This window comes from Pongo pygmaeus, chromosome 12 (genome assembly GCF_028885625.2).
Source record: "Pongo pygmaeus isolate AG05252 chromosome 12, NHGRI_mPonPyg2-v2.0_pri, whole genome shotgun sequence".
NCBI classification, from domain to species: Eukaryota; Metazoa; Chordata; class Mammalia; order Primates; family Hominidae; genus Pongo; species Pongo pygmaeus.
The window spans coordinates 55,175,304-55,200,927 of NC_072385.2; the positions used below are offsets into that span (position 1 = coordinate 55,175,304).

A 25,624-nucleotide genomic window follows, 5' to 3' on the forward strand; every position below is an offset into this window, starting at 1 on the left:
ATAGATAGATAGATAGATAGGAAAAGTAAAAATAAAATTAAAATATGTATTGTATCTCTAAATTGGTCCAAATCTATAAAAGTAAAATGAATGTGATTAATTATCATTAACTCAATGCTTTACTTGGGGATAATATGTTGCCATATCTTCTATAGATATCTGGAAGTATGAATGACATAGATAATATGGATCATATATATATATTTTTTTGACAACTAAATTTCTATACACCTGCATTCTTTTTAGTAATGTCTAAAGACTAATTTTAGAAAGAATAATTATTTAAATAATCAAGTTTGTAAAAGCATATATAGTAAATAAAAGTAATTGGGACTTTGTTTTGTTGCTGTCATAGTGATGATGATGGTTTTTGAATGTTGTTAGGCTGTGCTTAAAAATAGAACTTTAAAATTACAAAGGTATTGAATTTAAATACTCATGGTAATTATAATAAAATACTCCTATAATCTTTGTGTATATATATGAATACCAATTTAGTGAATAATTTAGCAGTATTCTGGTACTCAGCAAATAACTGCATAAAAATTTACACTAACATTATACATTTGATCTTTGGGGGGCTGGCAAAGAGACTATGTCTATTTTATTTTCACTAATCTATAAAGAATCATCCATAAATCCTGATAATAAATCTTTCCATTTATGGTAGAATTTTAAAGCCAAAAAATAAAGCAAAGAACTATTTTGCAAAACCTATGTTTTAGAAATAATAAACATTCTATAATCATAAAAATAAATATGCAGTGAGAATTAGAATGATGATAGGAAACCAGTATCATTTATACTCCTGTATTTAATAAGGATATAAAATCAATGTACAAAAATCAGTAGCATTTCTATATACCAATAACGTGCAATCTGAGAACCAAACTGAAAATTCAATCCTATTCACAATAGCCACAAAAAAAATTGAATACCTAGGAATACCTTTAATCAAGGAGATGAAAAATCTCTACAAGGAGAACTAGAAAACACTGATAAAATAAATCATAGATGACACAAATGAAAAAAACACCCCATGCTCATGGATTAGAAGAATCAATGTCATTAAAATGGCCATACAGCCCAAAGTAATATACAGATTCAACACAATTCTTATTAAATTATCAATTGTCATTTTTCACAGAACTAACAAAAATAAAACTAAAATTTATATGGAATAAAACAAAAGTCCAAATAGCCAAAGCAATACTAAGCAAAAGAACAAAGCCAGAGGCATCACATTACATGACTTCAAAGTATACTAAAAGGCTGTTGTAACCAAAATGGCATGGTACTGTTACAAAAATAGACACATAGATCAGTGGAATAGAATAGAGAACCTGAAACAAAGCCACCTATCTATAACCAACTGGTCTTCAACAAAGTTGATAAAAACACAATGAGGAGAACATACCTTACGCAATAAATGGCACTGGGAAAATTGGATAGTCATATGCAGAATAATGAAACTGGACTCATACATTTCACTATATACAAAAATTAGCTCAAGATGAATTAAAGACTTAAACATAAGACCTGAAGCTACAAAAATACAAGAAGAAAACCTAGCAAAAACTTTTCTGGACGTTGGCCGACACAAAGAATTTATGACTAAAATCTCAAAAGCAAATGCAACAAAAGGAAAAATAAACAAATGGGATTTAATTACAATAAAATCTTCTGCACAGTTAAAGAAATAACAAAGTAAATAGACAACCTACAGAATGGGAGAAAATATTTGCCAACTATGCATCCTATAAAGGAGTAACATTCAGAATTTACAAGGAATTCAAACAAGTCAATAAGGAAAAAACAAACAACCCTTTAAAAACTGACCAAAGGACATGAACAGACATTTCTCAAAAGAAGACATACAAACGGTCAACAAACATATGAAAAAATGCTCAACATCACTAATCACCAGAGCAATGCAAATTAAAACCACAATGTGATACCATCTCACACCAGTCAGAATGGCTATTACTGAAAAGTCAAAAAACAACAGACATTGGCAGGGATATGGAGAAAAGGAGATGCTTTATACACTCTTGGTAAGTATGTAATTTAGTTCAACCTCTATAAAAACTACTATGGAGATTTCTCAAATAACTGAAAATATAATCACCATTTTACCCAGCAATCCCAATCCTACTACTGGGTATCTACCAAAACGAAAAAAAAATCATTTTATCCAAAATACAGCTACACTTGTATGTTTATTGCAGCACTATTCACAATAGCAAAATCGTGGAATCAACCTGTGTGTTCGTCAGCAGATAACTGGATAAAGAAAATATGCCATATATACACCATGGGACACTACACATCCATAAAAAGGAATGAAATCATGTCTTTTGCAGCAACATAGATGGAGCTGGAGGCCATTAGCCCAAGTAAAATAACTCAGAAAAAGAAAATCAAATACTGCATATTCTCACTTATAAGTGGGAACTAAACAACAGGTAAAGATGGACATAAAAATGGAAATAATATACCCTGGGAACTCCAAAAGCAGGGAGGGTGAGAGGTAGTTGAGGCTTGAAAAAATTACATATTGAGTACAATGTTTACAATTTGTGTAATGGGTACACTCAAAGCCTAAACCTCACTATTATGCAATATAACCACATAACACACTCGCATATATATCCCCTGAATCTATAAAAATTTTAAAATGGCCAAAAGCAAAAAACATTGAAACCACAGAAGTAACTGTGAAGATTCTTTTTAAAATTTGCTGGGGTTACTTTAATGGTAAACATATACTCAGTAGCAAAATATGCACAATGTTTGATGTAAGTTAAACAATGTGATATGTTATAGAATTATAGACATGACCAGAATCTTGATTTATCAATGATTACACCTAGTAACAAAGCTAATACTCTTCACTGACAACTGTTGATAAGACTAATAAATAAATTCAGCCAACTATTTGGCATTTATCAGATAGTAGCTGCCTAAGAATTTCCAATTTCTAAATAAAAATATCTGTAAATTTGTCCCATACCTATAACTGAAAAAGATCATTTTCAAACTGATTGCCAACTTACTTGTTTGTAAACAAATGAAACTCAGCCTAGAAACTAGGTTTTAGAAAATGCACACAGGATGCTAAAGGTATAGTAAGTCTAATGTGAGTATTATTCCTCAAATCCAAGTTATGAAGTTACTTCGATTTTGCGGCTTTGGGTGCAGAATGGACTCAAATATACACACATGAAAGCCCACTTCCCCACATACACTACATCAAGAAATGTGTAAATCATATTAATAACAGACCATTCAATTTTTATTCTCTCTTTCTCCCTATGCCCCTCTGTCTCTTTATCTCTCTTTCTGTTAGACCATAAACAACTCGTTTTACACTGATGCTTATTTGTTGGCCTTTTCTACACTAACATGTTCTGCCTACATTATTCAAAGAATCTGAGGTCTTCTGAACAAGATTTTTGTTTCAGAGATAGTACATGCATCCTTTGTTTAGCTTTGCATGTTAGCAGACTTTGTTAATTTATTTATCTTTAGAGGCACATTTATATCAGAAAATTTAACTTGATGATTAAAAAAATTGGTGAAATATGTGTAGACTTTTGTAATTGGATTTATAGTTTCATCTAAGAACTCACTAAAAATATTTTGAACTTCAGGAAGAGATTTTTAAATGGCTTTGGTAAGCCATTTAAAAACCTTATTTTCCCAAACGAATTAGCGTTGGTGTGTGGATGAGGAACTTTGCCATTATTCTGTGAGCATTACCCAATAAGAACTAATCAGATGACAGATGGAATCTGAAGCTTGTTCTGATGAATTTTTGAGGTGAGTTGGTTACACACAATTTCTATTTTATTAAGAAATTTATGCATAATAACCTATCCTAGGAGAAATCACAGTTAAACAATTTTGACCATTTGTGACTAGATATCTATGAGTAGAAAATCTCAAGATATAGAGCATCATAACTATAGGACAGAATTAAAATTCTTGTGTTATAATTTCTAATTTTTAACTAGGTCACATCAAGCGATTATCAAATGCTTTGACTGTTTTCAGCCTCATGATTTTCTTTTAAATTATTTACAGATACATATCTTTGCAAACTAGGTCAAGACTTTCGTTTTGTAATCTATCTCATTTTAATATGTTTTTAATTTAATTATATGATTTGATCTATTTTAAATTGCATTATTTTACATTTAATTTGGCAAGTGATATAGGAATTTTTTTTTTTTTTTTTAAGACACAGTCTCACTCTGTCACCTAGGTTGGAGTGCAGTGGCACTATCCTGGCTCACTGCAACCTCCGCCTCCTGGGTTGAAGGGATTCTCCTGCCTCAGCCTCCCAAGTAGCTGAGATTACAGGCATGCACTGCCACATCCTGCTAATTTTTTTGTATTTTTAGTAGAGACAGGGTTTCACCATGTCGGTTTGGCAGGCCTCAAACTCCCGACCTCAAATGATCCACCTGCCTCGGTCTCCCAAAGTGCTAGGATTACAAGCATGAGCCACCGAGCCCAGCTGGGAATTTCTTTAAATGAAATGAGATATAATTCTTAGTATTTTTTTTAAAAAATTGAGAAACAAGTGGATTTAAATAAATAATAGTAACACAGTGGTGTGCAGGTACACTATATAGTTAAGATGATATAAAAATGACTGAAATTGTTAAATATTGCTTACATCAGTGCCAGTTATTCTCCATGCCACTTATTTTCTATTGACTTATTCTCTTAAAATATTATCCCCTTATCAAATATGAAAAATACTATATGAGCAGAAAGATATCAGACTAGTAGAAGTACAGCAGATAGAATTAGCTATCTGTTTATCTGAGTGGCAGAGATTGTTTCCCCGATTCAGGGAAGAAAACAGTGAGGAATAATAATTAATAATAATAATAATAATAATAAAATCTCACTTTCACTGAAGCCTGAGTTTACTCTGTTTCTCCACCGTCCCCACACCATTCCATGAAGTTCTATCTCCATAATAGTGTATTCTAATTTAATCTTTGAACTTCTAAAAAATATTGGCTAGCAAAATTTTGTAAATGTTATTCATTTAAAATAACAAAAAAGTGGCTGCGAGTGGTGGCTCATTCCTGTAATCCCAGCACTTTGGGAGGCTGAGATGGGTGGATCACCTGAGGTCAGGAGTTCATGACCAGCCTCACCAACATGGTGAAACCCCGTCTCTGCTAAAAATACAAAATTAGCCGGGCATGACAGCACATGCCTGTAATCCCAGCTACTTGGGAGGCTGAGGCAGGAGAATGGCTTGAACTGAGGAAGCGGAGGTTGCAGTGATCCGACATTGCACCATTGCACTCCAGCCTGGGCGACAAGAGAGAAACTCTTTCTCAAAAAATAAATAAATAGGGCTGGGCGCGGTGGCTCACGCTTATAATCCCAGCACTTTGAGAGGCCGAGGCGGGCAGATCACGAGGTCAGGAGATCGAGACCATCCTGGCTAACACGGTGAAATCTCGTCTCTACTAAGAATACAAAAAAAAAAAAAAAATTAGCTGGGCGTGGTGTGGGCGCCTGTAGTCCCAGCTACTCGGAGGCTGAGGCAGGAGAATGGCGCGAACCTGGGAGGCGGAGCTTGCAGTGAGCTAAGATCGCGCCACTGCACTCCAGCTTGGGCAACAGAGCCAGACTCCGTCTCAAAAAAAAACCATAAATAAATAAATAAATAAATAAAATAAATATAAATTAAATTAAATTAAATAATAAAAAAGAAACTAATATAATGAACAACATGTACCAGTAAGTCTTCTGCCATATTTTCTTTACATTTTCCATCAGCTAATAAAATGAGATGACACAAATACAGCTGTATTTGAAACATACTTTGTACCCCCACTTGTAACATAGTTTGAATTAATATTTATTCATTCCTTTCTCTATAAAGGAAATCAATTTCTGTGTATTTTAAGCATCTATATATCTGTACTAATATATTTCTTCTTTAACATAGTATTATGCTTTTTAACATTTACATAAATCTACCATACTATTCATGCCTTTTGACTTTTCTGTTCAAGAAATATGATGTTTTAGAATTAGATCTGTAGAGAAATACAATTTATACGTTGTTAGTGCTGTATTGATTCAATACATGAATATTGTATATGTTATTTATGTTTTCTTCAATTGGTAGGCACTATGTTGTTTCCCAATTTTCAGTCTCATAAAGAATTGTGAAGATACTTTGAAAAATTTGCTGGAGTTCTTTTAGTGGTAAACATAAATTGGTATTTCAATATCATAAGCATATTCCATGATTATTCTTGTGCATGTATATTTTTGTGTATATGTAAACATTTATCCAAGACAGATTCATAACGGAAACAATGGATAGTGTTACGGTCTTTCTGCTCCTTAAGTCAGATTGGTCTAATTTCTTGTCTCACCAGGAAGCATTAGGTGCACAGACACCGTAAAGGGAGTACAGTAAAATTTCTTAAGTGAAAGGCAAGCTCTCAGCAAAGAGGGGACATGGCGGGTGGTTCTCCTATCCAAAGGCGGGAAAGTCTCCCATGTGGCTTGTTCTGGGGCCTCTTATGGATTCATAAGTGTACTGATTGGCTTGTGAGTATGCAAAAAAAGGTTAAAGTGAAGACACCACTCAAAGGTAGGCACAACAATGTAGAAAACCAACGAAGAAAGGGTAGGTATATGTAAAATAGGTGAAGAGTGGGGATCAATCAGAGGAAACCATGTCAAACAGGAAGACAAGTTCTCAATCCATTCTGAGGATCTGACTTGTAGCTTGCATTTCAGGCTTTAAACTGTCTTCAGCTTGAAGGTGGAGTTTTACTGGGGACCCGCCCCATCTGCCTAGGCATTTGGTTGTCTCCTGCCACTCTCAATAGGCAGTTAGATATTTCGATCTTAAAATGTAAAATATATTGCCAAATTGTTATCAAAAGTGAATTGGTCTTTATATCCTGTTCTACAGTAAGAGAGCTCCACCTTTCCAAATCCTTAATAGAAAGTGACAATGTCAATCTTTGCAATTTTGCTAATCTCATAGATATGAATTTACTTGTTTTATGCTTTCTTGATTCCTAGTCAAAAGCACATTGACTATTTTAGTCTCCTCCTCTGTTAGTTATCTGTTTGTATCCTTTGTACATTTCTCCGTTTAGGCTGTTGAATCTTTTTTAAATGAAATAAATTTCTGTAAATTCTGAGTATTCGATTTTGTTGGTTATATACATTGAAAATATATTTTCCCCAATGTGGCATTTTTTTAACCTTACCTTATAGAGTATTTTGCCATAATAATAATAAATTTTAAACTTTAGTCTGATCAAGTTTTTTTCTTAATGGCTTGTATTTTTGTGTCGTTGAGAAATGCTTCAATTTCTTGACGACATGAAAACATACTACTATGAATACTTATAAAAGTTTGAAAATTTTCATTTTACCAATAGTTTTATAATCTATCTGGATTTTTTGTATGCTATGAGGTGGCAGCATAATTTTCATTTTTATATGGAGATCATATTATTGTATACAATTTATTGAATATTTGAATTAATCCCCACTGATTTGTCATGCCCTTTCCTTCTCTGTCACAATTGCCCTTAAATGTTTGGGTCAGTTTATTTTGTTCTCTATTTTTTAGTATTGGTCTGTTAGCTTTTCACTCTGCCAACTCCACAGTATCTTTTTTATAACTTCAATAAGTCTTAGTAACTGTTAAGTAAAGGTCAATTTTTCTCATATTTCTTCTTAAAATATAATCTTGGTTATTTATACTTCTGTACTCTTCTTTATATCATTGTGATCAGCTTAATATTTTACATGTCTTTATTGAAGCTGCTTGAAATTTATATATAAATTTGGAAAAAGTTGATGTGGTTATTTATGATATGCCGCATGTGACGTGATTTTGACTATTCTCATCCATGCAAATGGCATTGTCTGTTGCCTCCTCCTGAACTCGCGATACACAACTAAGTCTTATATTTGTGGGTCAGAGCTCCCATAGTATAATGATATCTGGGATACTCTAAATCCAGTTGCTGGATTGTCCTTTCAGTAGGTGCGTTGTCTTTCTTGGCGGCCTGTTTGTATATGTTCACTCCAACTTCTCTAAGTCCCTTTATATAATCCATAAACACGTGCTGTGTTTTTCAGCTTCTTTTAAGATGAATATACGGCTTCAAATTTTAAGCAATGAAGCTGATGTTGTTCCTTATCTTGAATCAACAATTTTTGTTGTTGTTTTTCTTTTCAGCAGCTACCTCTCATTTATATTTACAAAATAAAAGACAGCCCTCAATCAGCTTCAGTTCTAGGAACCCTTTTGTTTACAATCCATATTCTGTTCTTTCACATGTATATTTTGCTATTGAATGTAGATATATTTATTTCATTTTAGTTTAATATTTAACATATCATTATTCTCTATTTGGTTCTGAGAATTTAAAAATATTAACTCGCAATACTGTACTGACCAGAAATCCATTGCTAATAATCTTTAAAAGTTTGAGGGATGAGGCATTTTATATTTGTTTGTTTTGTTTTCAAAGGAAGTTGGGAGAAGCTATATTGGGGCAGTCATTAACAAAATCAGTTGAATTAGATGACTGAGAAAATACTACTAAAAAGATAAATATAGTGAGTATAATGAATCTATTACCTATATTCTGATGAAATTATTTAATGATAAAACTGCACATTTATTACAATATCATTGGTGATTGGAACTCATTAGTTATTCTTAAACTGCTATTCCTTAAAATAAAGAAGTTAATTAGTTTACTTGAAGTTCTTATTTACTATCAATTAAAATTTGGTAAAGGTAATTTGTGTGCTCAATAGCTCACAATGACTTTTAATTTTAGTTGTAACAAAAATATTCTGAAGGCTTTGCTTTTAGGAATTTAAATCGAATTAAAGTTAAATAGGAATTAAAGTTATATTTGGCAATAATGATGTCAGGAAATTATAGCCATAGCTAAAATTTTTGACTTCAATGTGGACATATGAATAGATATAGAACTGGAATACACGCAGACATATGCACAACAAAATTAAAAAAAAAAAACTATGACATTACAGTCCTCATTTATGTATCTGGTCACAAGTTAATTGCTGGTATTTATATCTGCCTCTTTCTGCTACTCATTCTGTATTCCCTTTGTCTTCAGCAAGCACATTAGCTGGTCTTGCTTCTTCGCCTGGTATGGTGACCCAAATCTTCATTCCAGAAGGGGCTGGGCCATTAGTTGTGCTGCCTGAATTGAGTTGTTGTAGTTTTCCATTGACCTTAATTGCAGGGCATGGTAATACTGAGAGACACTCTAAGGAATCTCCTATATTTAAGACATACTTTTCCTTACATCTATGTTACAGTAGTAGTCCAATTTCCCTTTGTTCATCAGGATCAATTATCCCAAACAGCATTGTAATTCCTTCTTTGCCTATCGATTCACAGGTATGAGGAGCCCAAAGTGGCCTGCTGGAAGTCTTACTTTCCAGGTCAGTGAAATCACTGTTGTGTCTCCTGGTAGAACTATTCCTCCTTCTGAAATTAAGACCTACAGGCCCCCAGAGCATAAGGGCACAAGAACAGCAAGTAAAAAATTTGCTAGTGTGTCCAATTTCACCCCGTGATTCCTGGGCCCATAAATTCTGCCTATTAGAGGAACAGTGCCAAATACTGAATGTGAATTTGGAGTATATAGACCCCTCTGGAGGACCTTGCCCTAACCCTGCAAGGTACTGCCACCTGGCTTGTGCTGTAACTGAATCTTCTAAAGGCCTTTCCACTGTTCTAGCAAGCCAGATGCTTTAGGGTTGCAGGAAACATGGTAGGACTAGTGAATTCCATGAACATGTACCCACTGCCACACTTCTTTGGCTAAATTGAATTCCTTGACCAGAAGCAATGCTACATGGAATAAAATGATTGCAGATAGGCTTACTTGATTCTGTAGGTCCATGGGTGGTTGTTTTGGAAGAAGCATTGCATGCAGGGAAGGCAAATTCTTCTCCAGAGTTAGTATCTATTCTACTAAAGGCAAAACACTTCCCCTTCCATGTTGGAAATAGCCCAGTTTAATTGACCTTTCACTAGGTAGCTGGAATGGTGCCATATCAGGGGGTCAGTGTTGATCTCTGCTGCTGACAGATAATCTGGGCACTCAGCAGTGCTGTAGGCAGGCTGGCTTTGCTGTGTGGAATTTCATGTTTCTGAGCCCATGCATAACCTTCATTCTGACTACCATGGCTACTTTTTTCATGAAATTTGAAAAATATATGAAAATGGCTGCATTTTCCTTGGATTTATGGCATTAATTTTTCTACTGCCAGAATAAATAGAACCTTGGCTAAAATGTTAAATACTTTTGTTAAAAATAAATTTAATTTCTATATTTTTGCTTCAAGTTTTGCAATTGAAAATTCACCCAATCTGCATATATCTATGTCATCACAATAGTACAAAATTTTTCACAGTGCTTATATTTTTATCATATCTATATATCTATTGATATATCTGTAGATATAAAATCATGTATAATTTCTTAGGATAGAGACAATTGTTTGGCAAAGTGAATAAACATTTCAGCTAATTAGTTATATATTTCCAGGATGTTTTTCAAATGTTTTTGATGAGTTTTTATTCAAATACAATTAGAATAGGTTTGAGAAAGAAAAATGAGAAAATAAAGAAGACAGGATAGGGAATAATTTTGAAAACATTGTGCTGAAAAGTGAAGAGTCCTGGGCTGATGGCTAAAGTGTTGGGTTCTCAAGAAGATATTTTCCTTAATGGAAAATATTATAGAATGTTTATATACTGCTAGGTGTAATTCATGAGCTAAAAGAAATGAAGATAAGAAGATAGAAGGGGGAATTTCTGAACTGAGTTCCTTAAGTTAGTAAGAATAGAAGATGTATTAGTCTGTTCTCATACTGCTAATAAAGACATACTTAAAACTAGTTAATTTATAAAGGAAAGAGGTTTAATTGACTGACAGTTCCACATGCCTGGGGAGGCCTCATTATCATGGCAGAAGGCAAAGGGGAACAAGACACATCTTACATGGCAGAAGGCAAGAGAGCTTGTGCAGGGGAGCTCCCTCTTATAAAATCATCAGATCTTGTGAGACTTATTCACCACCATGAGAACAGTATGAGGGAAACTGCCACCATGATTCAATTATCTCTACCTGGTCCTGCCCTTGACAGGTGAGGATTATTACAATTCAATGTGAGATTTAGGTGGGGACACAGCCAAACCATAGCATTCTGCCCTGGCTTCTCCCAAATCTCATGCTTTCACATTTTAAAACCAATCATGCCTTCCCATCAGACCCCCAATTTTTAACTCATTTCAGCCTTAACACAAAAGTCACAGTCCAATGTCTCATCTGAGACAAGGCAAGTCCCTTCTGTCTATTAGCCTGTAAAATCAAAAGAAAGTTAGTTACTTCCTAGATACAATGCGGGTACAAGCAGCTGATAACTACACCTTTTTCATATGGGAGAAATTGGCCAAAACAAAGGGATTACAGGCCCTGTGCAAATCTAAAATCCAATGTGGCAGTCAAATCTTAAAGGTGCAAAATGACCTCTTTTGATTTCATATCTCACATCCAGGTAACACTGATGCATGAGATGGGTTCCCATGGTCTTGTCAGCTCTACCCCAGTAGCTTTTCAGGGTACAGCCCACCTCCTGGCTGCTTCCACAGGCTGGCATTGTCTGTGGCTTTTCCAGGTGCATGGTGCAAGCTGTCAGTGGATCTAACATTCTGGGATCTGGAGGCCTGTGGCCCTCTTCTCACAGCTTTACTAGGCAGTGCCCAGTGGGGACTCTGTGTCAGGGCTTCCATTCAACATTTCCTTTCTGCATTGCCCTAGCAGAGGTTCTCCATGAAGGCTCTGCCCCTTCAGTACACCTCTGCCTGCACACCCAGGCATTTCCATACATCTTCTGAAATCTAGGTGGAGGCTCGCAAACCTCAATTTTTGACTTCTGTGCACCCATAGGGTTAACACCATGTGGAAGCTGCCAAGGCTTGGGGCATGCATCCTCTGAAGCCACAGCCTGGGATGTACCTTGGCCCCTTTTAGCCATGGCTGGGACACAAGGCACCAAGTCCCAAGACTACACAAAGAAGCAAGGCCCTGCACCTTGCCCAGGAATTCATTATTTCCTCCCAGGCCTCTGGGCCTGTGATTGGAGTAGCTGCCATGAAGTCCTCTGACATGCCCTGGCAACATTTTCCCCATTGTCTTTATGATTAACATTTGTCTCCTCTTTACTTAGGCATATTTCTGCAGCTGGCTTGAATTTCTCTCCAGAAAATGGGCCTTTCTTTTCTATTGCATTGTCAGGCTGCAATTTTCCAAATTTTCATGCTGTGTTTCCTCTTGAATGCTTTGTCACTTAAGAAATTTCTTCTGCCAGATACTCTAAATCATCTCTCTCAAGTCCAAAGTTCCACAGATCTGTAGGGCAAAATGCCACCAGTCTCTGCTAAACACAGCAAAAGTGACTTTTACTCCAGTTTCCAATGAGTTCCTCATTTCCATTCGAGACCACCTCAGCCTGGACTTCACTGTCCTTATCACTATCAGTATTTTGGTCAGAGCCATTAAACAAGTCTGTAGATGCCAGTCCTGGTACAAATTTACTGCGTTAGTCTGTTCTCATGCTACTAATAAAGACATATACGAGACTGGGTAGTTTATAAAGGAAAGAGGTTTAACTGACTCACAGTTTCACATGCCTAGGGAGGCCTCACAATTATGGTGGAAAGGAAAGCAAGACATGTCTTACGTGGCAGCTGGTGAGAGAGATTGTGCAGGGGAACTTTCACTTAGAAAACCATCAGATGTTGTGAGATTTATTCATTACCATGAGAACAGTATTGGGGAAACCACCACCATGATTCGATTACATTCACCTGGCTCCGCCCTTGACTTGTGGGGATTATTAAAATTCAAGGTGAGATTTGGGTGGGGACACAGCCAAATCCTATCAGAAGGGTTCTAGTGCTTAAATATTACATTAATCCTATATAGAAGAATAAAAGTTTCAATTATGGCAACAAATATGAAGGTAATTATTTATGCAAGCACACATAAATGGAGATGTGACTGTGGGCTTTTGTGGAGTTTTTAAGTTGATCCTGTGTTCTCTAGAAAGAAAAACATAGTTGAAAGTAAGAATTAAGAAGTATTTGTCAGATATTTGAGGAGAAAGAAGAAAGTATGGAATACTTGTCATGAGAGAATGTTTGGACTAAGGAAATATAATATGCGTACAGGCAAGTGCTATGCAAACTATTTCTGTGCACATTCATGGTCAAATCTCTCCTTATTGAGTAAAAAGAAGATTACTCTTCCAAGCACTTTTGCAATTAGTTGGCTCAATGTGATGTGTTCTGCCAACTGACTACGAGTAGAAAAGGCATGTGTAATTTCTCCTCTGAAGTCAATGGAAGCCACCTTTTAAAATGGTGCCATCAAAGAGTGGGCTAAGTCTGCATGCTGAATTGTAGGTTGGATGTGAGATACCCTGGTAAAGTGACAAACATATAGCAGAGTTGCATGGGTGGAAAATAAACTTATGTTCTTTCTTTCTTTTTCTTGCTTGCTTACTTGCTTGCTTTCTTGCTTTCTGTGCTTTCTTGCTTTCTTCTTTTTCATTCGCTCTCTTTTTTTTTTTTTTCAAATAGAGACAGGGTCTCACTCTGTCACCCAGGCTGGAGTGCAGTGCAATGGCAAAACATCCTGGGCTCAAGCCATCCTCCTGCCTCAGCCTCCTTAGTAGCTGGGACTACCAGTGCAGCACCATGCCCAGCTATTTTTTTTTCCTTTAATTTTTTATAGACACACAATCTCTCACTATGTTGCCCAGGCTGGTTTCAAACTCTTGGCCTCAAGCAATCCTTCTGCTTTGGCCTCTTAAAGTGCAAAGTGTTGAAATTACAGGTGTAAGCCACCACCTGCAACCTAAAAGTCATTTTGTTTAAACAAATATGCTAGCAGGGGTCCAGGCAGAAGGCAGGCAGAATATTGGCTTCTCCCAAAGCGGTATAAAAAAAACAAGAAAGGGGCACAAAAGTTGAATGAATATACAATGAAATACTAGATTACTGGAGCAATGAATTAATACTGGGTTGGGTGAAAAAGAAGAAAAGTAAAATTCAGTAAAAAGTTGTAGGAGTAATAATTTGTGGTTTCTGAGAAGCTCAGAGAATTGTTGGTTTTGACGTAATAGGATGAATATGGAAAGATGGAGTGATGTGGAGAGGTGGAGTTGTTGTAAAGAAAATGGGACACTTGCAATTGCAATTTTTGTGTGTAGGAATATGATCAAATCTATGGAATGCCATCAAAGTAAGGGGATAATATGGAGTAGGGCACTTCGACAGAGAAGGATATTGAAATAACCAAGAATTTTGTGAAAATAAATGACCATGTAGTTGGTGCATGATGGACCCCATCTAACTTGAAGATGCGTGTCTTTTCTCAAAATCAGTGCAATTTTCTGCTATTTGTTTTACAAATTTATCTCACCTAAAATAATTCTATGTAAAGGTTTCTTCTGATTTTCTTTTTAATTTTGTTTACATTTGCTATTATATTGCACTCATTATATTAGAACCATTTATCTATTTTTCCTAAGTTCAGGAAAAAATGTCTCAAGGTACCCTTTCTACTATACTGGTTACTATTCTCATTGCATAAAATATCTGGCACTGGTATATTTTAAATAAATATTCTATTTTCATATCAAAATATAAGATATGTAAGAATTACAGAAGAAGCAAATATATCCTGCAAAGAACCAATATCCCTTAATTCTCTGGAAAATTTCTATCACATAAAGATGTATCTTATGCTTTCTAATGACTACTGATCTCTAAGTTAATACTCAACATTTTAAAACAGCTTCCTCTGTGATTTCTTCTTATGTTTACCTTTGAAATATGAAGCCTGCCTCCCCCCACTTAATCCTCACTTACTACTGGAGATAGGATTAAGTGCTTTGCATTTTATTCCCATTCGTTGCCAAAATAATTATATATATTACATATATAGGATAAAAGATTTAATATATAATTATGTTATATATTAATTATATAGTATGTGCTATTAATCTGTTAGATTATGTTAATTATATTAATTAATATGTTACATATTAGAATTCACATATTAAATCATCAAGAAAATTATAGGCTAATAGGTAATGTAATTATGTAGTCATATGTGAGAAATAAAACATAAGACAGATTAATAAAGATAGTTGGAAATAGCATGATTAATGAGAAAAAGTTAGCGGATTCTGGAAATATTTCTAATATTTGAAGTATGTAAAAAACAAACAAAGAACAATTTACTTATGCATTAGAATGATAAACTTGGATTTAAGGGACATTTTTTAAAAAGTAGGATTATAATTAAATTTAAAAAGTGTGCAAGTTTTAAGTTTATATTGTATTTATTTGTAAACATTGAAATTGCATAAATATCAACAGAGATTTGACATGTTAAAGTGAATTATTTATAAGAATAAAATACCAGGTAATCAGGTAATCAACATCTCAAACACAAAGTTTTTAAAATTGAAATTTATTAAAAATATTATTTTGAATATTAATATAGTTTTAAGAGATAAAAAGGGTAGAATCTGATATCAATAACATTTGTTTAAGAAAAATGGGTAGAAATCTAATTGAAGTAGCATTTTTTAAGTCAAGAAGAGTGGAGAGATATCAACTTAGAATATGAGGGTTTATAAACTTTATAAATGTGGTGAGAAATACCTTGTTACAAGTTAAGAGACTTCAACCTTTATGTGAACACATAAATATATGCATATATAATTCTGCTTATCTTTCAATAAAGCATGAAAATTCCACATTTAGAAAAGTGTACCCTTCCTTATTGATCATAATATCACAAGTATGAAACAAAATATTTCCTTTGAAAAATTTTAAAAGAGGGTGAAAGAATTGCTTTTTAAACATGAAGTGATACTCTTGTCATACATAATATTATTTATAAATCTACAAATTTAATCTAAATTTGGCTGTGGAGATAAGTCTTAGGATGAGTAAAAATCAGAATTTTATATTTACTAAATTGCTTTCAAATGATCATAAATTACAACAACATATATTTGTCTTATTTCATTTCCATTATGTAATTTTCCTTTATTTTATAAATAAATTTATCATTTGTTGAAGAGTTTATCTGATTTATTTTTTTCCTCCTGCAGGAATATAATTCTCTGTCATTTGCATTTATTTATTTATTTATTTATTTATTTATTTATTTAGAGACAGTCTCACTCTGTTGCCCAGGCTGGAGTGCTGTGGCAGGATCTTGGCTCACTACAACCTCCGCCTCCCAGGTTCCAGTGACTCTCCTGCCTCAGCCTCCTGAGGAGCTGGGATTAAAGGCATGCGCCACCATGCCTGGCTAATTTTTGTATTTTTAGTAGAGACAGGGTTTTTCTATGTTGTCCAGGCTGGTCTCAAACTCCTAACCTCAAGCTATCTGCCCACCTTGGCCTCCCAAAGTGTTGGTATTACAGACATGAACCATCGCGCCTGGCCTGTCATTCGCTTTTATAATAAAGCATATACGCAGTATTTGCAAAGACAGTTACATATGAATAAAATATGTTTATAGATTCTTACAATATTTTCTCAAAAAACGTTTAACCACCTTTTAAATTTCAAATATTCTGTGACATTCTGAGAATAGAAGATAAAACTTAAAATGTTATAGGAACTAAGCAGATGGAGAACTCTGTTTAACTGGGAGACGGTGAGGAAAAGAAATAAAGGTGTTGACATAGATGTAGCCATAATCTAAAACACGTCTCATTTAAATTTAAAGATTAAATTTGTTCCACTCTAGTAGAATGTAGCCTCAAATATTAATTTTGGGTTTGTTATCACAAAGTACATAATGCGATAGACTGTGTAACAATTAGAGAAAGAGGAGAGAAACATGAAGGGCGGCTCGACAGTCAACAGTGGCAGGTTTATTTTGAATAAACCTGAGAGGGGCGGCTGGCCGAGTTAGGTCAGAGCTACATTCTCTTATAGACTAAGAGTTTTTTTTTCTTTCTTTCTTTCTTTTTATTATTATTATCCTTTAAGTTCTAGTGTACATGTGCACAACATGCAGGCTAGTTACATATGTATACACGTGCCATGTTGGTGTGCTGCACTCATCAACCCGTCATTTACATTAGGTATATCTCCCAATACCATCCCTCCCCGCTACCCCTACCCCAACCCCAACCCCAACCCCAACCCCACAACAGTCCCCGGTGTGTGATGCTCCCCAAGAGTTTTTAAGGATTCAGGGTGGGAGAGTTTATCAGAGTCTTGGACTACTTCTGTGCCTCTTTGTTGTTCTTACATGGGAGGGAGAGTTGTGTGTCTGTTCCCATACATCTTTCTGCAGCTGCAGGCATACTCCCGGAGTCTGCTTTTAGCCTCCCTATCTTAGTGCACCTGAAGGGAAAGGAATGTGCTTGTTAAGGCCCACTGTTTTACTGGGGCCCATTGTATGAAAGTGAAGTTTGTCAGTTACTCAAGAGACTTTCCCCCCACCTCCCTCTGTACCCAAGCTGTCTCATCTGTGTTTTACTGTCTACTCTTTCTGGCTGCTTGTAGTTTGAAGAGAAATGATACACTTGAAATGCATGAGGCTAGAAAGGGAGCTGGAATTTAAAGTGGCGGTGTTTGTCTGAGAAGACGGTGCTCCTGCTCTATCAGAGTGAAATTTACATTACATACGATTTTATAATTTCAAAGAAGAGAGTACTAAGATATATACTGAAATATGTGTTTCTCTTTCTCTTTGGGCTCTTTGGTCTGCCTTTGTTTCTTTTTTACTTATGCATTTGCATAAAAGATTAATATGTGCTTTTTAATTTTCGAGAAATGTACTATTTCTAAAATTTAAATGTATTTTGACACACTAGGACTTGACGGTTTCATTCAAGTTTATGTTTTTGGAGAGAGTCACATTGATACATGTAGCTTGAATTTATTAATTGTAGCTGCTATATGGTGTTCCATTGAAAGAAGGCCTATTCATATATAATCCATTGTTTTTTTTTTTTTTGACACAGATCCCAAAGATGACAAGTTAATATAACACAAGAAAAAATAGTATTTTAAACAAATCGTAGTTGGACATACAGATATCCACATGGAGAACAAAAAGAAAGATCAAACTCAAATTCCATTAAAACAATCCCTAAATAAATCATAAATCTTCAGGTAATATATTCCTTCCATAAACTATAAATTTTGAAAAATGACTTTGGGTTAGGTAGATATTTTTAAAATAGTTCACTAAAAGTACTCAAATTATACATGCAAAAGTATTGAAAGAAATGTTTTTATAAACAAGAAAACAGCCAGGTGTGGTGGCTCACACCTGTAATCCCAGCACTTTGGGAGGCTGAGGCGGGCAGATCATGAGTTCAGGAGATGGAGACCATCCTGGCTAACATGGTGAAACCCAGTCTCTACTAAAAATATAAAATATTGGCCGGGCGTGGTGGCACGTGCCTGTAGTCCCAGCTGCTCAGGAAGCTGAGGCAGGAGAATCACTTGAACCTGGGAGGTGGAGGGTGCATTGAGCCGAGATTGCCCCACTGTACTCCAGCCTGGGCAACATAGTGAGAATCCATCTCAAAAAAATAAATAAATAAAAAAAAAAAAACAAGAAAACTTTTGCTTTTCCAAAGTCAATAAATACTAAGCAAATAAAAGGAAAACAAGAGATTTGCAGGTCAGTGTTGCAAATAATATCTGATAAAGTTCTTGAATATAAATATATATATTTAAAGGACTCTTACAATGCAATATTGTAATTTTAAAACAATTTAAAAATGAGCACAATATATGAACAAATACATCACCAAAGAAGAAGTACAAATAGTAAGTATATAAAAATATACTCAACATGTTTATTCGTTAGGGAGATGCAAGTTAAAACTACACTAAGATATCACTGTATGAAAACTAGAAGACTGGTGTTAAAAAGTTTTATAATACCAGTAATGTTTGTTATGATATGGAATAACTGGAACATTTCTAGAAGTCATACATTGTTGGTAGAGATATAAAATGATTCAACTGCTTTGGAAAACAATCTGTCATTTTCTCATACATTAAAAAACCTTCATTTAACATGAATTATTATGATAATTCATTTTTTTCCTGGTTATATGTATACTCCTTGTTCTGTACTCTAGTTTTTCCGATATTACTATAGTCACTACAGCTTTCTTTTGATTTAACTTTGCATAGCGTATCTTTTCTCATCATTTTACTTTTAACTTGTTAGTGCCTTTATATTTAAGATGAGTTTTTATACACCATATTGAATTAGGTTCTCTCTCTCCTTCCCACACATTTGAGATAATTTTTTCTTTTACTTCATACATAGTGTTGAACTTTGTTCTGGTACACAGATAATTTTACTTTGAATAAATTTCTTTTAAGGCTTACTTTGAAACTGTATTAGGAAATGTCCAGAGCAGTCTTTAGTATGGGACTAGCTCACCCCTATAAATTACTAAGTACTAAGGCAATAACCTCTGAGAACTGTACACTGGATCTTGTATATGATGAGCACTGTTTACTCTGGTGTAAGGAACTAACTCTTCACCTCTTGTGGGTTTTAAGAATGCTTGCCTGCTGCTTTCTGCTGAGTTTTCCTTTAACATGCAGCTTGAAAATCAGCAAAGGATTGGAATGAACCCATCTACAGATCTTCTAACTCGCTCTCTCTCTGTTCATCTCTTTCTTAAGGTATTTTGGCCTGCAAATTCTATCTGCCTCTCTACAGCTTGATCTTTTGTCTTCAACCTAGAGACCCTGAGTTTGTTTGGTTTATCATTCTCTCTGCTGTGGCTTGGAAACTGCTCCTAGGAAGTGAGTAGGGGAAACTATATGGGACTCCTTTCTGTCTTCTTTCTCCCAAGGATCCCGATCATGTGCTATCTGTCGTCCAATGTCTGGAACCATAGTTTAATTGATTAGTTTTTTTTTTTTTTTTATTGTTTAAGGTAGGTTAGTATCAGTCCTTTTTCTCCCTCATGACAGGATGTAGAATTTGCTTAATTGATATTTCAGCAAACAAATAATTGATCCCTCTCTAGGCTGCTTTGTCAGCATCATTTATGAATTTTTCTTTGAAAATTCCTTAATTATGGTAACCATGCCTCTCATTCTTCTTCTTAAATATCATCAAACTGCCTCACCAGATAATACAAGATATAGTTCGTTCTGGCTTGTAATAAGACAATTCTTAGAAAGGCTCTTTGTAAGTACGTAGAAAAGTATGCAATTTTGATGTGTTTGAAGAAAACAGTGTATACCAGATATTCGACCCCTCATTATTGAGTTCTCTCCAATCATTTTTCCCTATAAGCAGGGTTAAGTAATAAAAAAATCTTTAGTTTTTGAAAAACACTTTTCCACAACATGGGTGAATACTGTAATACCTAGTGATTCATTTGGTAGATGCCAGGAAGACATTTAATAAAATTTACATACACTTCTGATCAAACTTCTTAGAGAAATAGGAATAATTTGCATAATAAAGAATGTACATTACAACTTAACATACAACTTCTTCCTAAGGGATATAACACTAAAGGCTTATCAACTGACTTCATAAATAATAGATAATAGTAGATGTATTTTTCTCACATGAAATGCCTGAATGTGACTTTACTGAAAAGTATGAGACCTAATTAAATAAAAAAAAAATCTTCTCGGGTAACAATTATCACTTACATAAAAATATGTCCTGGCGCGGTGGCTCACGCCTGTTATCCCAGCACTCTGGGAGGCTGAGGCGGGTGGATCATGAGATAAGGAGATCGAGACCATCCTGGCTAACACAGTGAAACCCTGTCTCTACTAAAAATACAAAAAAAAAATTAACTGGGCGTGGTGGCGGGCACCTGTAGTCCCAGCTACTCGGGAGGCTGAGGCAGGAGAATGGCATGAACCCGGGAGGCAGAGCTTGCAGTGAGCCGAGATCGCACCACTGCGCTCCAGCCTGGGCGACAGAGCAAGACTCCGTCTCAAAATAAATAAATAAATAAATAAATAAATAAATAAATAAATAAATAAATAAAAAATAAAATAAAAGGCACCAATGACTGGATTTAGAGTCCATTCTGAATTCAGGGTGATTTCATCTTGATCCTTAACTAATTACATCGGCAAAGACCCTGTTTCCATATATGATCACATTCTGAGGTTCTAGGTGGACAGGAGTGGAGGGAAGAGGCACTTTTCAAGTCACATATCATACTTTAAATATAGATTGATTTTGTTTTATTTAGGTGACTATTTTGGCAAGGAGCAAATACTCAAGTTACATTAAATATGGGAAATTCATCATATGAATATTAAGCATAAAATCAGGAAAGAACAAGAATCTATGTCATGAATAGAATGAATAAATAAAACCTACAAAGGTGAGAGCAGGAGTGTTAAAATCCTAGATGACCATGTTTTTTCATACTACGTGGGTGAGAGTATAAAGTGTGCTTTTTTCTTTCTCCTAAATTTTTACTCCAAGGATACGTAATGAATTATATAGATGAGCATTTTTTTGTAGTGAATGCTTTGCTGTTATTGCAATATAAAAAACAGCAAAAAAACTTACAAAGTACTATTTAAGTTATTTTATATCCAGGTAATGGATGGAAAGTTAAATGATGTTTGAAAAATTGCATTAGCTGTCAGAAATCTATATATGATATACTTAAACTACAAAGTATATTAATAAAAAGAAATACAACATAATTAATTTATGTGTTAGAACAATAAAAGTAACAAGATTTTTCTTTCCTATGAAATACAAGTCTGAATCCAGAGTCTTATATTTGTAGTGAGAAATGGTTCTGTAACAACTGTTTTATCTTCCCTCAGTGTTATTGATTTAGTCAGGCTTCCTGTAAACATGGGTAGTTCTATCAGTCTATATATTATCAATATTTTCTAAGTTTTAGCATAGGCTATAATATATTACTATTTAATTTTTCTAATCTCTTGAGTACTTAAGTCAATATACTTGTTATATTTTATTTTTCATCTATATATTTATATCTTCTTCCTTTTTATTTGATTAGCCTTACTAGACTATAACTATTACATTGATTTTGTAAAAAATAGGTTTCATAGAATAATTTTATGTCATTTTTTATAAAATAAGCTGTCTGGGACTTAGAAATGTATATGTGCATATTTCAGAAATTACATCATGTAAATCAATGTGAGCAGACACAAGAACTCTGTGCAATGGCTCTACACTAAGAAAATCTAGCAGCATTAGCCAGCCTCGGAAATTAACTTTAGAGTTATGTATGAGTGGTATGTCCAGGTACACTTTGGTAGTTTGTTCTAATGCCTATTGCAGAAAAATAACACCATTAGTAGAATTTGTCCAAGCTAGGTTGAGAAAACCTATAAGTTAAATTTATTTAAAGAAACAAACAAAGAACAACAATAAAACACTATTGAGACCCAAATAATTCTGCTATGCCATCCTTTTAAAAGTGTTAAAATTCAAGAAAGAAAAAAACACATTTCTCTATTTTACAGTGGAGAAGTAAGCATCATTTATTAGCAGAATGGAGTTGATGTCTTAAGAAATGTGACATGAGTAGAAAATAAGAGCTTGCCCTGGAGCAGGGCACCTGTGAAGTCAGGGCCCCAAGTGGAATGGAGGATAAATGGCAGTTCCCGAGCAGGACAGCATCTGCTGAGTGTGTGACAGCCAAACACTAAAAAGATGTGTTCTGGCAACCAACAAAGATTTTTCTCAGTTATGGGATGAGGCAGGTTTTCTTTTGTAGACTGTCATGCTCAATTGTATTTTCAAGTTATTCTACAATGAAGTTAAATTTTATGTATATAGTTGTTATAATAAAAATTTTACTTTCAAAATAATTTTACATGAAAAAGCACGCATTCATTTAAGAATTCTAAAAGATTCACAACTACACAAATACATCTACATTGTTTAAAACACACAAGGATTTTTTAAAATTTGGAATACTGAAACACGTATTCAACTTTAGCTATTCAATTTCTTAAAATAAAATAAAAAACTTTTAGTTTCAGAAGTACATGTGCAAGTTTGTTATATAGGTAAATTGCATGTCATGGGGGTTTGATGTACAGAATATTTCATCACCCAGGTAATAAGTATAGTACTGGATAGGTTGTTTTTTAATCCTCACCCTCCTCCCACTCTCCACCCTCAAGTAGGCCACAGTGTCTATTGTTCTCTTCTTTGGTCCACATGTACTCAATGTTTATTTCCCATTCATAAGTGAGAAAATGTGGTACTTGGTTTTCTGTTTCTGAATTAGTTTGCTTAAGATATTGGCCTCCACCTCCATCCATATTGCTGCAAAGGACATAATCTCATCATTTCATATATCTGCATAGTATTCTATGATGTATATGTACCACATCTTCTTTATCCAGTCTACAGTTGATAGGCATTTAGGTTGATTCCACGTCTTTGCTATTGCAAGTAGTGCTGAGATGAACATAGGCATGTATGTGTCTTTATGGTAGAATAATTTATATTCCTTTCAGCACATACCCAGTAATGGGATTGCTGTGTCGAATGGTCGCTGTGTTCTAAGTTCTCTGAGAAATCATGAAACTGCTTTCCGCAGTGGCTATACTAATTTATGTTCCAACCAGCAGTGTACAAGCATTCCCTTTTCTCTGCTACCTCACCAACATCTGTTATTTTTTTGACTTTTTAATAACAGCCATTCTGACTTGTATGAGATGTTATCTCATTGTGGTTTTGATTTGCATTTCCCTAATGATTAGTGATGTTGAGCATTTTTTCATATGTTTTTTGGCCATGTGTATGTCTTCTTTTGAAAAGTGTCTGTTCATCTCCTTTGCCTACTTTTTAATGGGGTTATTTTTTGCTTGTAAATTTAAGTTCCTTATAGATCCTGAATATTAGACCTTCATTAGATGCATAGTTTGCAAATATTTTCCCCCATTCTGCATGTTGTCTGTTTACTCTATTGATAGTTTCTTTTGCTGTGCAGAAGCTCTTTAGTTTAACTAGGTCCCATTTGTCAATTTTTGAATTTCTGTTGCAGTTGATTTTGGTGTCTTTGTCATGAAATCTTTGCCAGGGCCTATGTCCAGAACGGCATTTCCTAGGTTATCTTCCAAGGCTTTTATAGTTTTAGGTTTTACATTTGTCTTTAATCACTTGAATTGATTTTTGTGTATGGTACAAGGAAGTGGTCCAGTTTCAATCCTCTGCATGTGGCTGGCCAGTTATCCATAGCTGTTCAATTTCAGAGTGCAACGCAATGTTTATAACCCCACACAAGTTCAAAATATTATAGAATCAAGATGATAAGCAAATTACAATTTCTGCATCTGAATTCTACCTAAACAGCAAGATGACTCCAAAATAATGTGTCCCAGAGCACAGGAAAAAAAATGCAATGTGTGAAAAGAATAACAAAGGATTTGTAGTTTGGTTATTCTTTTGTTCAAAATATTAGCTTAGGAGACAGATACACCATAAATAAATGTGTAAGTCTACTAGTTACGAGCTGTATGTATGTCTTTTTCAAAACTACTTTATGCCTCAGCTTCCATTTCCTTGTTTATAAAATCGCACTAGTAGTAGCTATCTTATTAGATTTTTAAAATAAATATTATATGAGAAAAGATATAACATAATTAGCCGAGTGACCCATAGAATATTCTCAAACTAGGAACTGTGATTGATATATACAGTTAAATATTAGTTCATAAAAGTATCGATGACTTTAATTACACTACTACCTTGATAAAATAAAATGTATTTGAATGGTCTTTCTGATTTCCTGAAGGCCTCCTCACTTCATTTCTCATGCCACTAGTAGTTATAAAATTTGGTGTATGTTTAATTAAGAATTCCCATATCCCTGTTATAATTATAGAACGCACAGCCTCTGTTAACACGCAGTATGCAGAACACGTTTCCTAAAGCAAGTTCTAAATGGGGGTAGACTCAGAGGTCCCTGAAGGCCATTACCAATCAGCTGACTGCTAAATGGAATAACCTCAGAATTGCATTAGAGGCTTTGATCAAACATAAAAAGCTCTTGTTGAACAGACAAAATGAAAGAACTCATTAACTATGGGGTAGCTGTGTGTGTGTATGTGTATGTGCAATGTGTGTGTATGTATCAATGTGTATGAATGAATGAGATCATACCATTTTCTCAGTTAGAGAATAGTTAACTAATTGTCTGGTATTTGTATTATATGTGGAGACAGCCCCTCTCTTGGTCTTGATTTGGGTTAGATTGCTAAAATTCATTTGTTATTCAACTTTGAGGTTTAAGATCTATTATTAAAAGTTTTTACATTTTATTGATTCAGAATTAAAAGATTATTTTGGCTTGTGAGTCTACAAAAATATAGAACTCCCCAACTCAGTTAAACACTTTTTGTATGCTTTGTGGAAGGAGCAAGTCCTCAGCACTTATTGTTGTTTGGATTATTTTTGGTACCTGTGTTTCTTGGTTGTCTTCCAGTTTTGATATT

General features: G+C 34.5%; 1 long non-coding RNA gene across 1 annotated transcript in view; it reads left to right on the plus strand.

Annotated features, from left to right (window-relative positions):
* The first annotated feature begins 3,477 nt into the window (after window positions 1-3,477).
* Window positions 3,478-25,624, plus strand: part of LOC129030274 (uncharacterized) — a 552,505-nt gene continuing 530,358 nt past the window's right edge. Inside the window, exon 1 of the long non-coding RNA XR_008500600.1 lies at window positions 3,478-3,822. This is a non-coding gene — a long non-coding RNA (uncharacterized LOC129030274). The remainder of the gene's footprint in view (window positions 3,823-25,624) is intronic.